The 11,962-nt window shown below is 45.1% G+C and overlaps 1 protein-coding gene across 4 annotated transcripts in view; it reads right to left on the bottom strand.

The window, feature by feature from the left end:
- GALNTL5 (polypeptide N-acetylgalactosaminyltransferase like 5) overlaps nt 1-11,962 on the bottom strand; it is a 125,578-nt gene that overhangs the window by 67,665 nt on the left and 45,951 nt on the right. The window contains exon 3 of one of the 4 annotated variants that reach the window (XM_019930315.3): nt 6,100-6,195. The exons of the other annotated variants lie outside the window; for them this stretch is intronic. The gene's annotated coding sequence lies outside the window, so the exon portion shown is untranslated. The remainder of the gene's footprint in view (nt 1-6,099; nt 6,196-11,962) is intronic. 4 annotated transcript variants of the gene reach the window in all.

The raw sequence follows: 11,962 nt of genomic DNA, 5'->3' as shown, positions 1-11,962 counted from the left end.
CTTCTCGACGCATCTAGGAGTGATGGCATAGGTCTCTGTTTTAAAACGCTGATTTGACACTAATGTTAGAAATGTAAAAACATGCACTATCCCATGGTGGAAAGAAAGTGGGCAGTGAGAAGTGCGGACCCCCCTGATGGGACTGTGAAATGGTACAGCCACTCTGCAATCTCTGCAGGTTGAATCTATACATAGGGAATGTGGAAGTAGTTCCATCCCTAGAAATACACCCCAAAGAGACTCTCGCCAGGAGACATGTACAAGAACATTTACTGGAGTCATGTTTGTGGTAGAAAGTAGATACAACTCTAGTTTCCCTCAACAGAAGAACGGATAAACTGAGGCTGTTCATTCAGCGTTGGAAATGAACCTACTGGAGCAACATGGATTAATGTCGTAAAATCTAAAAAACATAATGTTGCACAAAAAACAAGTAGGGTATGATGTTACCTATATAAATTTGGAAAACACGAAAAGCAGTGCAATTGTTTATGCGTACGCTTGAGGGTAGCAAATGTTAGGGGAAAATACCATGCGTGTGCACGGTCTACACAAATATAGGAAAAATACAGGATAGTGATAACCTCTGTGTGGGAGGGCGTCAGGAGGAGGATAAAGAGCTCGGACTGTGTCCTTAATGCTTTTTATTTTGGTCGTGGGTTGTGGGATCTTAGTTCCCCGACCAGGGATTGAACCTGGGCCCTCGGCAGTGAAAGTGAGGAGTAGTAACCACTGGACCGCCAGGGAATTCCCCTTAATGCTTACTTTTTAAAAGTTCTGAAGCAAACATGGCAAAATGAGGAGGTTTGATAAAGCTTGATGACGTGCACACAGAGTGTTCCTGACCTTCCTCTCTGTATTTCTCCTATGTTTGAAATATTTCATAATTTATCCAAAAAGAAAGTCTTGAGAGGCTTCCTTTAAAGTTGATAGATTGAATACGTGTGTCTGTGTCCTCTCCCTCCTGACTCAACTGTGAACAAAAATGAAGCTGAAAGCTCTCCTGGGAAAAGAGTGGTAGAGAGAAAAATGCACAGCGATGTCAGTACAGGTTTGGAAGACACACTATTGGCTGTGTGACCATGACTTGGAAGGACAGAGGGAGTCACGGGTGGGCGGAGCGAGGACTCTGAGACAGATACGCGTCTAGCAGACCCCAGGGCAGCTCAGGGTTTGGAGGCCCAGGCTTGTCCGGGGGCACGAGGGGAGGCTTTGGAAAAGGTCACATGCTTCCATGCAGAACAGTCGGCTCTGGACACCCCTCCCTGCACAGAAAAGTCAGACAAGAGCCTGGCAATTTCTTCTCTGGAGAAATGGGACTGTAGAGGCTCAGCCTCCACAGAAGGAAGCTTGAGGCTGAGGTCAGGGGAGTCACCTGGCTCTCTTTCCCACTTCACGCACAGGATCCCAGCAGCCAGGCTGCTCAACCTGAGGTAGGAGAGGGGAGAATTATTCTGTGATGAGAAGACAGGCCCCAGAGAAAAGCCCCCCTCACAGTGAAGCGTAAGGGGTGCCCAAGAAAGCAGCCGACCCCCCACGTGTCACTGTGAAGACAGGACACCTGTGGGAGGGGGTGAGCCCAACACCCAGAGGTTCCCGACAGCGTGTTATAGTCTCACTTTTCCGCTGGAATGGAATGCTGTTATGGACTGAATTGTGTCTCCCTAAACTCATGTGTTGAAGTCCTAACTCCCAACGGGACGGTATTTGGAGACGGGGTCTTTAGTAATGAAGTTTAAATGAGGTCATTAGGGTGGGCCCTGATCCAATAGGACTGGTGTCCTTATAAGAAAGGGAAGAAACACCAAGGGTGCAGGCACAGAGGAAAGGCCATTTGAGGACACAGTGAGAAGCTGGCCGTCTGCAAGCCAAGGAGAGAGGCTTCAGAAGACACCAACCCTGCTGACACCTTGACCTCATACTTCTGGGTTCCAGAATTGTGAGAAAATAAACGTCTATCATTCAAGCCACCCAGTCTAAGGGACTTCGTTGCGGTTGCCCTAGTAAACTAGTACAGACGCCAAGGACTGGCTGAGGTGCTTGAGGGAAGCCTTTAGAAAGAAAGAAAATACAAATTGAACCAGAAAAGGGGAACAGCAAATGAGAGCTTTCGAAACATCAAAACACTGATTTTGATTGTTCAGAGAGAGCTAAGAAGACATTACATTTATGAAACCAGAGAAGCAGGCTTGAAAAAGGAACACTTAGAGAACAAAGAGGCTGCTGAAACTTAAAGCATGATCGCTAAAATTAAAAATCATCAGAAGGTTGTTAAATAGCATGAAAGGAATACTCTGGAAGCACAAATAAATGAGAGAGAGGAAAAAAGTGAGAGATGTGATATTTCATTCTACGAAGTATCGATACAACATCCAACCAGTGCAAAGGGTTCCAAAAGGTGATCAGAGAAAAGAGGAGAAAAGCATCAAATAAATAATACAAACATTTCCCCCAGAACTAAAAGGGCCCATAGGATGGCCAATGCGATCGATGCAAAAAGATCCTAAAAGCTTCCAGAGGCAGGAGAAACAGGTGACATATACGAGAAGGAGAAGCAGAATGAGATCAAATTTCTCAACAGCACTGTTGGGTTCTGAAAAACTGCAGAGAAATGGCTTCAAAATTCTGTTAAATGATATTCCAGCTAGATTTCTATATCTAGTCAAAATTTAATAAAGCTTGAGAGTAGAATAAAGATGTTTTCAAAAACAAATTACACTCCTTGCCTTCCTTTTTGGGAAACTATGTGTGGATTGTAAGTGCCCACAAGACAAAGAATAAACGAAGAGCACAAGGACCCAGGGTAGTGGATTCAACCCAGGAGAGACGCAGAGCAGTCTCGGAGAGCAGGTGTGAAGTGGGCTTAGGGTGCAACCAGCAGAGATTGGAACAGAAGCTGGTGTTGAGCTCTGGGCGCTGCACCCCTACCCCACAAAGGAGATGGGTCCAAAGGATATCAGATTTGATGAATTATTTGGGGGTGGGGAAGTGCAGGTAGATGATCTCTATGATGGTAAAAACTAAGGAACGATATTGACAGAGTGATGAAGATGTAAACACTGATAACTGTATTAACCAAAAAAAAAAAGTCACATAGATTTATTGGAAAATAAGCTAAAAAACATAGAAGCCATGTAAGAAAAATGAAGTCAGTGTATAATATAGATAAACCAAGAAAGAGAAGTCTGAGAATATTATTTAAAATGTGAAGGTAACTGTCATAAGAAACAGATTAAAGAGTCTCTTGCTTTTAGGGAGTTGAACTGGGGTGGGGGTCAGTGTGGGAATTGGGAAGGGCCTGCTGACTTTCTCTTAAGATTTTGTTTTTATTTTATTTTTTATACGTATGTATTACTTTGATAAACGTTTTTTTTTTTTTTTTTTTTTAATGGTACGTGGGCCTCTCACTGTTTTGGCCTCTCCCACTGCAGAGCACAGGCTCCGGACGTGCAGGCTCAGCAGCCATGGCTCACGGGCCCAGCCGCTCCGCGGCATGTGGGATCTTCCCGGACCGGGGCACGAACCCGTGTCCCCTGCATTGGCAGGCGGACTCTCAACCACTGCGCCACCAGGGAAGCCCTGATAAACGTTTTTGAAGCAAAGATTTTAAAAAAGGATTGAAAATGAAAACAAAATGTGAAAATAAATCAAACAGCATCAATACTGGCAAACACGTGAACATAGATGCTCCCATCCCTGTCCCTTTAAGTCCCCTGATGTCCTGACTCCTGGGAAAAGTAATCAATGAAACGAGCCTCGTGCTCTCCAGGTCCCTCCTGGGTCCAGGTCCCTCTGGCATGGGTTTTCCTTCTCATGCTCCAATTCTTCCCAAGTGACTTCCTGGCACTCGAACATTTAGCATCATCTCCCACTTTTACCCTTTCTCGGACTCGAGGGAAGAATTTGGCTTCTACAGTTTTGACCTTGGCCCTTCCCTAGGAACAAGCTTGCATATCCACTGTGGTTCTTACTGCTCTTATTCATGTAGGAAACTCATACTGCTCAACAGAACCCAGTGGCCATAACGGCTCCACGGCCTCAAACCACCAGAAAGAGACCTGAACACACCTGGATACAATGCCTTAGGCAGTGGTGGGCACCTGTTCCCCCTACTGCCAAAGGCTCACAGCCAAGTCCATGCCCCAGAATGACCTCTGGCTGAGGCAAGCTGCTTTGCCCAAGGTTCCCCCTCCCTGAGGGAACTCACGTTTAAAGACTGGTCGATGGGTGGAAGCCTCTTGTCTCACTTTGGGATGACTCTGAAGGCCCCTCCGGCCCAGAGTTGCCCACGGGACTGGCAGGGGCCCCTCAACCACATCACACTCCAACCTCTTCCTCTGCTTGACCCATTTCCCTCACTTTGGAAAGCCAAACCCACGTCAATAAAGTGCTTCCATGCAAACCTCAGAGTCCGTTTTCTGGGGAACTCGAACTACAAGAGTTGGTAGTAGGAGTGGTCCTGGGAAACGGTCTAAAATGGGGTTTAGGGGCTGGGTCACCCTTAGCTGACTTCCCTGAGGACCCACTGCTGGTGGAAAGGCAGTATTCTGATAGCCCCTTAATGAAGCAGTTTCCTCACTAAAACTTTGCTGTGGTGGCCTGGGGTGGAATCCTGGCGGAAAGGAGTGTTCTGGTTGGCACATTTGAGAGATGAGGGCAGGGAGTGGTCACCACAAGTCCCACGGAATCAGAATGGTTGTAGTTGAGGCTGTGGACGCAACTGAGAAAAGTAATGGAAAGCTGAGGGTTATTCGTCCCCCATTTAAGGCAAAATATCTGAGTCCGAGGGCCTCCTTAGCAGGGTATAAAAAGACTCATCCCTACAACCAAAGGGCAAGAAAGCAGGGCTTGATGAGGGCAGCTGAGCTGCAGGGAAGGGAAGGTTGATTCTCACCTTGGCTAGTGTTCAACCCAGGAAAGGAGGGAGACCGAGCCTCGGGATGGGAGTGTATGGGTGGAGACACGCCGGAAACCCCAGACCCACCGGACACTCTGGACCCACAGCAATGGCCCCTCCTCTCCACGAAAGGCTAGCTCTCCTCCTCTCCTTGAAAATAACACAGCGGCCTCCGTTTCAAAAGGCAACACCTGCCCTCCCTCATGGTCACCTCTCAAGTCTGCTCCTGGCCACCAGGTCAGTAACGAGGACAAAGTCATAACATAGCTTGGCCGGGAATGTGTGAGGCCCCCTCTGTTCCCCCAGAACTGCAGGGCCCAGGCATCACCACCCACTGGAGTCAGGGGCCTGTGCCTGGGCTGAGTCCTGAGGATGCTCGGTAAAGGGAGGGGACATGAAGCTGGATTCGGGAGAGTTTATCAGTATGGGAGCATTCCCCTAGGACACAGGATCTAACGTCCTGACAAAGTTCCTGGTTGCACGATAAAGGCTCATTGACTGAATGAATAACACTCTAAAAATGAAATATTTAATTATGCAAAGAAAATGTATCGAATGTGTAAGAGAAGAAGATAAGTTCTAACTACGGGAAATGGATGGAGTAAAAGAACTGAAAAGAGAATGAAGCTGTTTTAACATATTACCACCACATCTTCCTATTAGTGTCTAAATTTTGAGAGACATCTGTTTTGATTTTCTCCAAAACCCAAAAGCAATTAGAAACTAGTGAAAGAAGAAAATAGGTGAGGGGAGGCCACCAAGTTTACTATACAAAACATACACATGAATTCGTATGATAGAATTATTACTGAAAAATAAAATAAATCCATACTCTAGAAAGATTCTACCATACTAAGAAAATTTGGGAAAGAATAGATACATGCATATGTCTAACTGAATCACTTTGCTGCACACCTGAAACTAATACAACACCGTAAATCAACTCTACTCCATTATAAAATAAAAATTTTCTTACAAATTAAAAAAAAAAGAAAATTGGGGGAAAATTGTCTTTAGATATGAACACTTATAAAAATATCCCTCCCCCCCAAATTTCTTATTTTACTAATATCAGTTGTCTTATTTTGCATTTTCTTAAAGCAGAGCTCCCATTAGTTCTCTGGAATATGCACCTCATCTCTCCCCCTCCCGCCCCCAACACCCTCCCCACACTCCCACAAAACGCAGAAAACTTCTCCTACCCAGAGATAGATCCCGCAGCTCTGTGATTGGCTCTTCGACTCTGTATTCTCAGAAGGAAACCATGTTCAATTATTTCCTTCACTAAAACTCATAGGCTAGAAAAATACAGAATTAAGTTGTTAAAAAATATTTCAGTGATGATTTGTATGTATAGCAAACAAAATTTTAAATGCATTCAAAAAAAAAAAAAACCTGAGAGTTAATGAAAAGTATCCAGTAAAGCAAAAAAGAACGCTGCCGGTAGTCACTGACACACGTGCACACGCACACCGAGAAACCAAAGCCCTAAGATAAATCTGGATTTACAGTCACTGAGTTTTAAAGTGTTCGTTTTTAGAGCCAGGAAAACATGACCATGCTGTAGATAATGTCACAACTAATTTTTCTGCAAATAATCAGTATTTGTAATCCCTTGCTTTCCAAGAACAATCTTAATACCGATCTCCATACAGGATCTCTGACTTTCTGATACTACCAAGAGTTTTTTTTTCTATTTCGCTTTTTGAATAAGTAATACGTTCTCTTTGTATAAATCCTAAGAAGTACAAAGGGTGTATGTTTGTGGTATACACTGAGAATTGGCCCTGATTTTCAAGAACTAAAGTTATTACGATGCCCAGTAAGCCTCTAAGGTGGCAGAACCCAGCCCGAAAAATCTGATCTTCTTAATCCTAATCCCCAGAGCCGGCATCCCATTCAAGGTTCCGTGATTTGATGCGCTGCTCCCACTGATTCTAGGTGGGAGGACAGCCCCCCCATCTTTGTTCCCACTTTTCAGCAGACTGAGTCCAGCCACGTACCACTGAGAAAACCACTGGCTGCTCTCCAGTTGTATTCTCCAAGCTGAGTCATAGGCGGAATTAGGCAGGAGTCTACACTGAATGATCTGGAAGATGGAATTTCTTCCTGAATGCGTTCTGAGCAAATAACTTGACTGTGCTGGGTACCCTGCCCCGCATGGCAGGGCTCAAAACACAGGCGGCCCCAGGCTAACTCACAAAGCCCTGTGACATCACACAGCTCCTCACCAGCCCCAGAGGCCCCTGCCCGGGAGCTCCAATCAGCGGGCAGGATCCAGGAATTCCAAAGTTCAAAGGGTCTTTCCAGAAAGTCTTAGAATTCTCTCTCCTCAGCAGAGGAAATAGGAAAAACCTAGCATTGGGCAAGTCAAAATCCTAGCCTTCTCTAGGGCAAGCCTTGTTTTTGCCTCTTCTGAAATAAACTTAAGAAAACAAAGAAGTTTTCAGAATACCTCAAGAGACAGAGATAAGCCAAAGAGTTACTGGCTGCCTTTTTATTTCTTACCCTGTATTACTCAACTTTAGATATTAGTACTTGAATTCAGCCAAAGGCTCGCAAAATTTCTTCTTTCTTAACGTGTCTGAGCAGATCCGACCCTCCCCCCATGAAGGGGGCTGACTCAGTGTTTTGCCTGGGACCAGCCATCTGCTGGTATGTGAGAGGAAGGGAGTGGGCTGCGGTTTTGACACCTCTCCTGGGGCAGATACGGCAGCCAGTTATAAACCTCCAAGCATGACTTCCAATCTCCTTCAGACAGGCTCTAAGGGAAGGTGCTTTTTTGTACTTTTATAATAATATTAAAAGGTAAGTTTTTATTCATAGTAGCCCCCAACTGGAAACAACCTTAATGCCATCAACAGGAGAATGGATAAATTGTGCTTCTACAGGTAACAGAACGCAAAGCAGCACTGAAATGACTGAGCCACGGAGCCACACAACAGGATGAACGCCCAGACGTGACACTGATAGAAGCCAGACACAGCCTATAACCCTAATTCTATGAGGCTCTAGAAAACTAATCCAGAGTGATGGTGGTCAGAGTGGTGATTACCTCTGGGAGGGGGTGGGAATGCCTGCTTCTGAGAGAGGCCCAGGGTGAGCCTTTTATAGGGCCGGACACGCCGCATCTTCTTGATCTGAGTGAAAGCCTCACAGAGCCTACACATGCAGTCACTGGGCTGTTCACTGAACATTGTGCCCTCCACTGTGTGCATGTTATAGCCTCACAGCCTGAAGGAAAAAAAAGTGAGTTGGCCCCAGTTTTGGACAAATTTATCACAGGAGTTTTGCAAGCATTGCCTGGTTGGTTTGTTGTAATAAAGTCAAATCTTTCCTTCTGAGAAAGGTGCACATACAATAGTTAGAATTTTATTTTATTTTTATTTTTTATTAAGATATAATTCACATAACACAGAATTCACCCTTTTAAAATATAACAGTTCAGAGGTTTTTTAGTATGTTCACAAAGGTGTGGGACCATCACCACTATCTAATTTCAGAACATTTTCCTCAGCTCAAAGAAACCCCATAACACCTGGCAGTCACAGCCATTTCCCCTTCTCTCCATCCTCCATCAACCACCTATCTACTTTCTGTCTCTGAGAATTTACTTATCCTGGACCTTTCATATAAACAGAATCACACAGCACGTGGTTCTCGCGTCTGGCTTCTTTCACTGAGCATCGTATTTTCAAGGTTCGCCCACACTGCAGCACATGTCAGTACTCCATTCCTTTTTATGCTCAAATAATAATCCATTGTATGAAAATACCACATTTTGTTTATCCAGTCATCAGTTGATAAACATCTGGGTTGTTTCCACTCAGAATGGATCAAAGACCTAAGTGTTAAGAGATAAAACTATAGGACTTCTCTGGCGGTCCAGTGGTCAAGATGTTGCGCTTCCACTGCAGGGGGCCACGGGTTCGATCCCTGTCGGGGAACTAAGATCCCACATGGCACACGGTATGGCCAAAAAAAAAAAAAAAAGAGAGAGAGAGATAAAACTATAGAAACTCTTAGAACAGGGTAAAAGCTTCATGACATTGGATTTGGTGATAATTTCTTGGATATGACACCAAAGTACAGGCAATGAAAGAAAGATAAATCGAACTACCTCAAAATTAAAAACTTATGTACCAAAGGACACAATTAAGAGTGAAAATGCAACCCACAGAATGAGAGAAAATATTAAATAAACACCTATAAACCATACATCAGGATTGTCCATAGGAGTAGAAAAAGGGGACGTATTTCTCCACCACCTCCTGTTTCTAGTGGGTGAACGTTTGTTCGCTCTGCCATGATTCTGAGTTGGGTATTCACAGCACTAAGGGGACAAGGGGGACAAAAGGGACCAAAGATGAGCTCTTCCACGTGCACCAGCATGAATCAGTCGGGCATCATCACAGAACCAGTCACCTCCATAGTGGTGAGGGCAAGAGTATAAGGAATGAGGCAGAAGAGGTGCCCCATACAGGAGGCTGTTAGGAATTGTGTCACATAAACCGGGAGTAGGCAGAAATGAGCAAGCCAACCTTCACTTTTCTTCTCAAATCTCCAGCCTCCCCTCCCTCCTACCCTCATTCTCAGCTGGTGATGGCAGAGAACAGAGAAGCACTCAGATGAGAACTATTGGGTTGGCCAAAAAGTTCATGGTTTTTCCGTAAGATGTTACAGAAAAACCAAAAGAATTTTTTGGCTAACTCAACACCTCATTTTCTTTCCCTACCACCTATTCCACCAACCACCAATATTTGTATATATACTCTCTGCCTTTTCTCTGTTAGAAAAGGAAAAATGTCCCTGCTCTCCCTGGAGGCAAACCCACTGTTATGCTCAGAATCCCATCCTCTTGCCTTCTCAAGGGCTGACCTCAGACTTACGTTTGTCTCATCTTCCTGCATCACCAGTTTCTCCCTCTCCAATGAATCTTTTAGACTGTCACCAAAAAGAACACAAATAACAAATGTTGGTGAGGATGTGGAGAAAAGGGGACCTTTATGTGCTGTTGGTGGGAAATGCAAAAAGACACATGCACCCCAATGTTCACGGCAGCATCATTTACAACTGCCAAGACTTGGAAGCAACCTAAGTGTCCATTGACAGATGAACGGATAAAGAAGATGTGGTATATGGGTGTGTACACACACACACACACACACACACACACACACACACACACACAATGGAATACTACTCAGCCATAAAAAAGAATGCAATATTGCCATTTGTAGCAACATGGATGGACTTGGAGGGCATTACGCTAAGTGAAACAAGTCATATGGGGAAAGACAAATACTATATGAAATCACTTATACATGGAATCTAAAAAATACAGCAAACTAGTGAATATAACCAAAAAGAAGCAGACTCACAGATATAGAGAACAAACTAGTGGTAACCAGTGGGGGGTGGGAGGGGCAATATAGGGGTGGGGGAGTGGGAGGTACAAACTACTGGGTGTAATAAGATAGGTTCAAGGATGAATTGTACAACATGGGTATTAGAGCCAATATTTTGTAATAACTGTAAATGAAGAATAACCTTTAAAAGTGTATAAATTTTATTTTTTTAACTTACAAATACCCTTCCTTGACCCTTTGTCCCCTTCCAGCCACTGTTCTCTTGGAAAATCTTGGAAGAGGTCTCCATGGTCACTCTCTCCATCCCTCACATCCATTACTCCCTGCAGTAAAAGTTACATGAGGTCTCCAGGCTGGCTCTCCTCTCATTCCTGGGCAAGCAGGAAGACTTATAGCCCTTAGCAGTTTAGAGGGGCCATGCTCCTTGTTCTGGCCAGACGGCTGTGGTCCAGGGGATTTAAGAGTAAGTAAGAGGTCCCCCCCCACCAGCTCTTTTCCTGAAGAGCGACCTTTGAAGTCTGCTAGATGGCATAGCTACAAGATGGAGGGTGTAGATACCACAAGGTATAGTTACAAGATACCGGATGCACAGGAGGCCTAATTTAAGCAACATATGAACATTTGGGTTAAGCCCCTGCGACTTCAAGGGTGCTCTGTTATCCCTGCCTAATCTAATAATACTCTTAACTATACACTCTCCAAATCGACCTGCTCAGTCTCCTATCCCTACCACTTCGTTAGACCACTCTCATCCAAGTCACCAACGAACACCGGCCAAATCCAGTAGTCACTGTTATGTCCTCATCTACTGGCCTCTCAGCAGATACCGCAGGGTTGGTCACTTCCTCCTTTTTGAAACAGTCTCTAAACTTGGCTTGCCTGAGCATACTCTCCTTTGGTTCTTCTTCGCTGGAGTTTCTTCTTTTTCTCAGCCTCTAAAATCGGAGCGCTGTGGGGTTCAGTCCTGGATCCTCTATTACCATTTATTTGCACTTTGTCCCAGATGACCTCAGTGATCCTTAGAGAGGAAAATACCATTTGTGTGCACTGACACCCCAATTCATACCCCCATGTCCTACCTCTCCACCGAGTCCTAATATTTATCCACTGTCTAAGCATCTCAAACTTAACAAATCCAATTAAAATGAAACTTCTAAGCTATAATAGTCTTTGCTTAGCCCATGGCCACCCAGCTAGCGGTTACATTCTGACCTCCTCTAGGTCCCTCGGGGCTTCTCCTGGGTGCTTCTGGATCCTCGGAGTGGGTGTGAGTCATAGGCTGGAAAGTATTCCTCCTTCAACCAGAACATCTCTGCCTTTATCTGATTAGCTTCCACTTAAGGCTTCATTTGAGGGAAAAAAAAAATTCCTCATCTAAGAAGCCCTCTGCAGAGCCAGTGAACAATTACATGATTCCGGGGCTTCCCTGGTGGTGCAGTGGTTGAGAGTCCGCCTGCCGATGCAGGGGACACGGGTTCGTGCCCCGGTCCGGGAAGATCCCACATGCCGCGGAGCGGCTGGGCCCGTGAGCCATGGCCGCTGAGCCTGCGCGTCCGGAGCCTGTTGCTCTGCAACGGGAGATTCCGTTCAGTTTGAAAAATGCCAATATAACCTCTCTGAGCCTCAGCTGTCTGATCTCTAAGCGGGGAGAGTAGTGTTGAGCGCCCAGGGTGGCTGTGTAGGTGAAGTATCTAGA

This window comes from Tursiops truncatus, chromosome 9, assembly GCF_011762595.2.
Source record: "Tursiops truncatus isolate mTurTru1 chromosome 9, mTurTru1.mat.Y, whole genome shotgun sequence".
Taxonomy (NCBI): domain Eukaryota; kingdom Metazoa; phylum Chordata; class Mammalia; order Artiodactyla; family Delphinidae; genus Tursiops; species Tursiops truncatus.
This window is presented reverse-complemented; position numbering and strand designations above follow the sequence as displayed.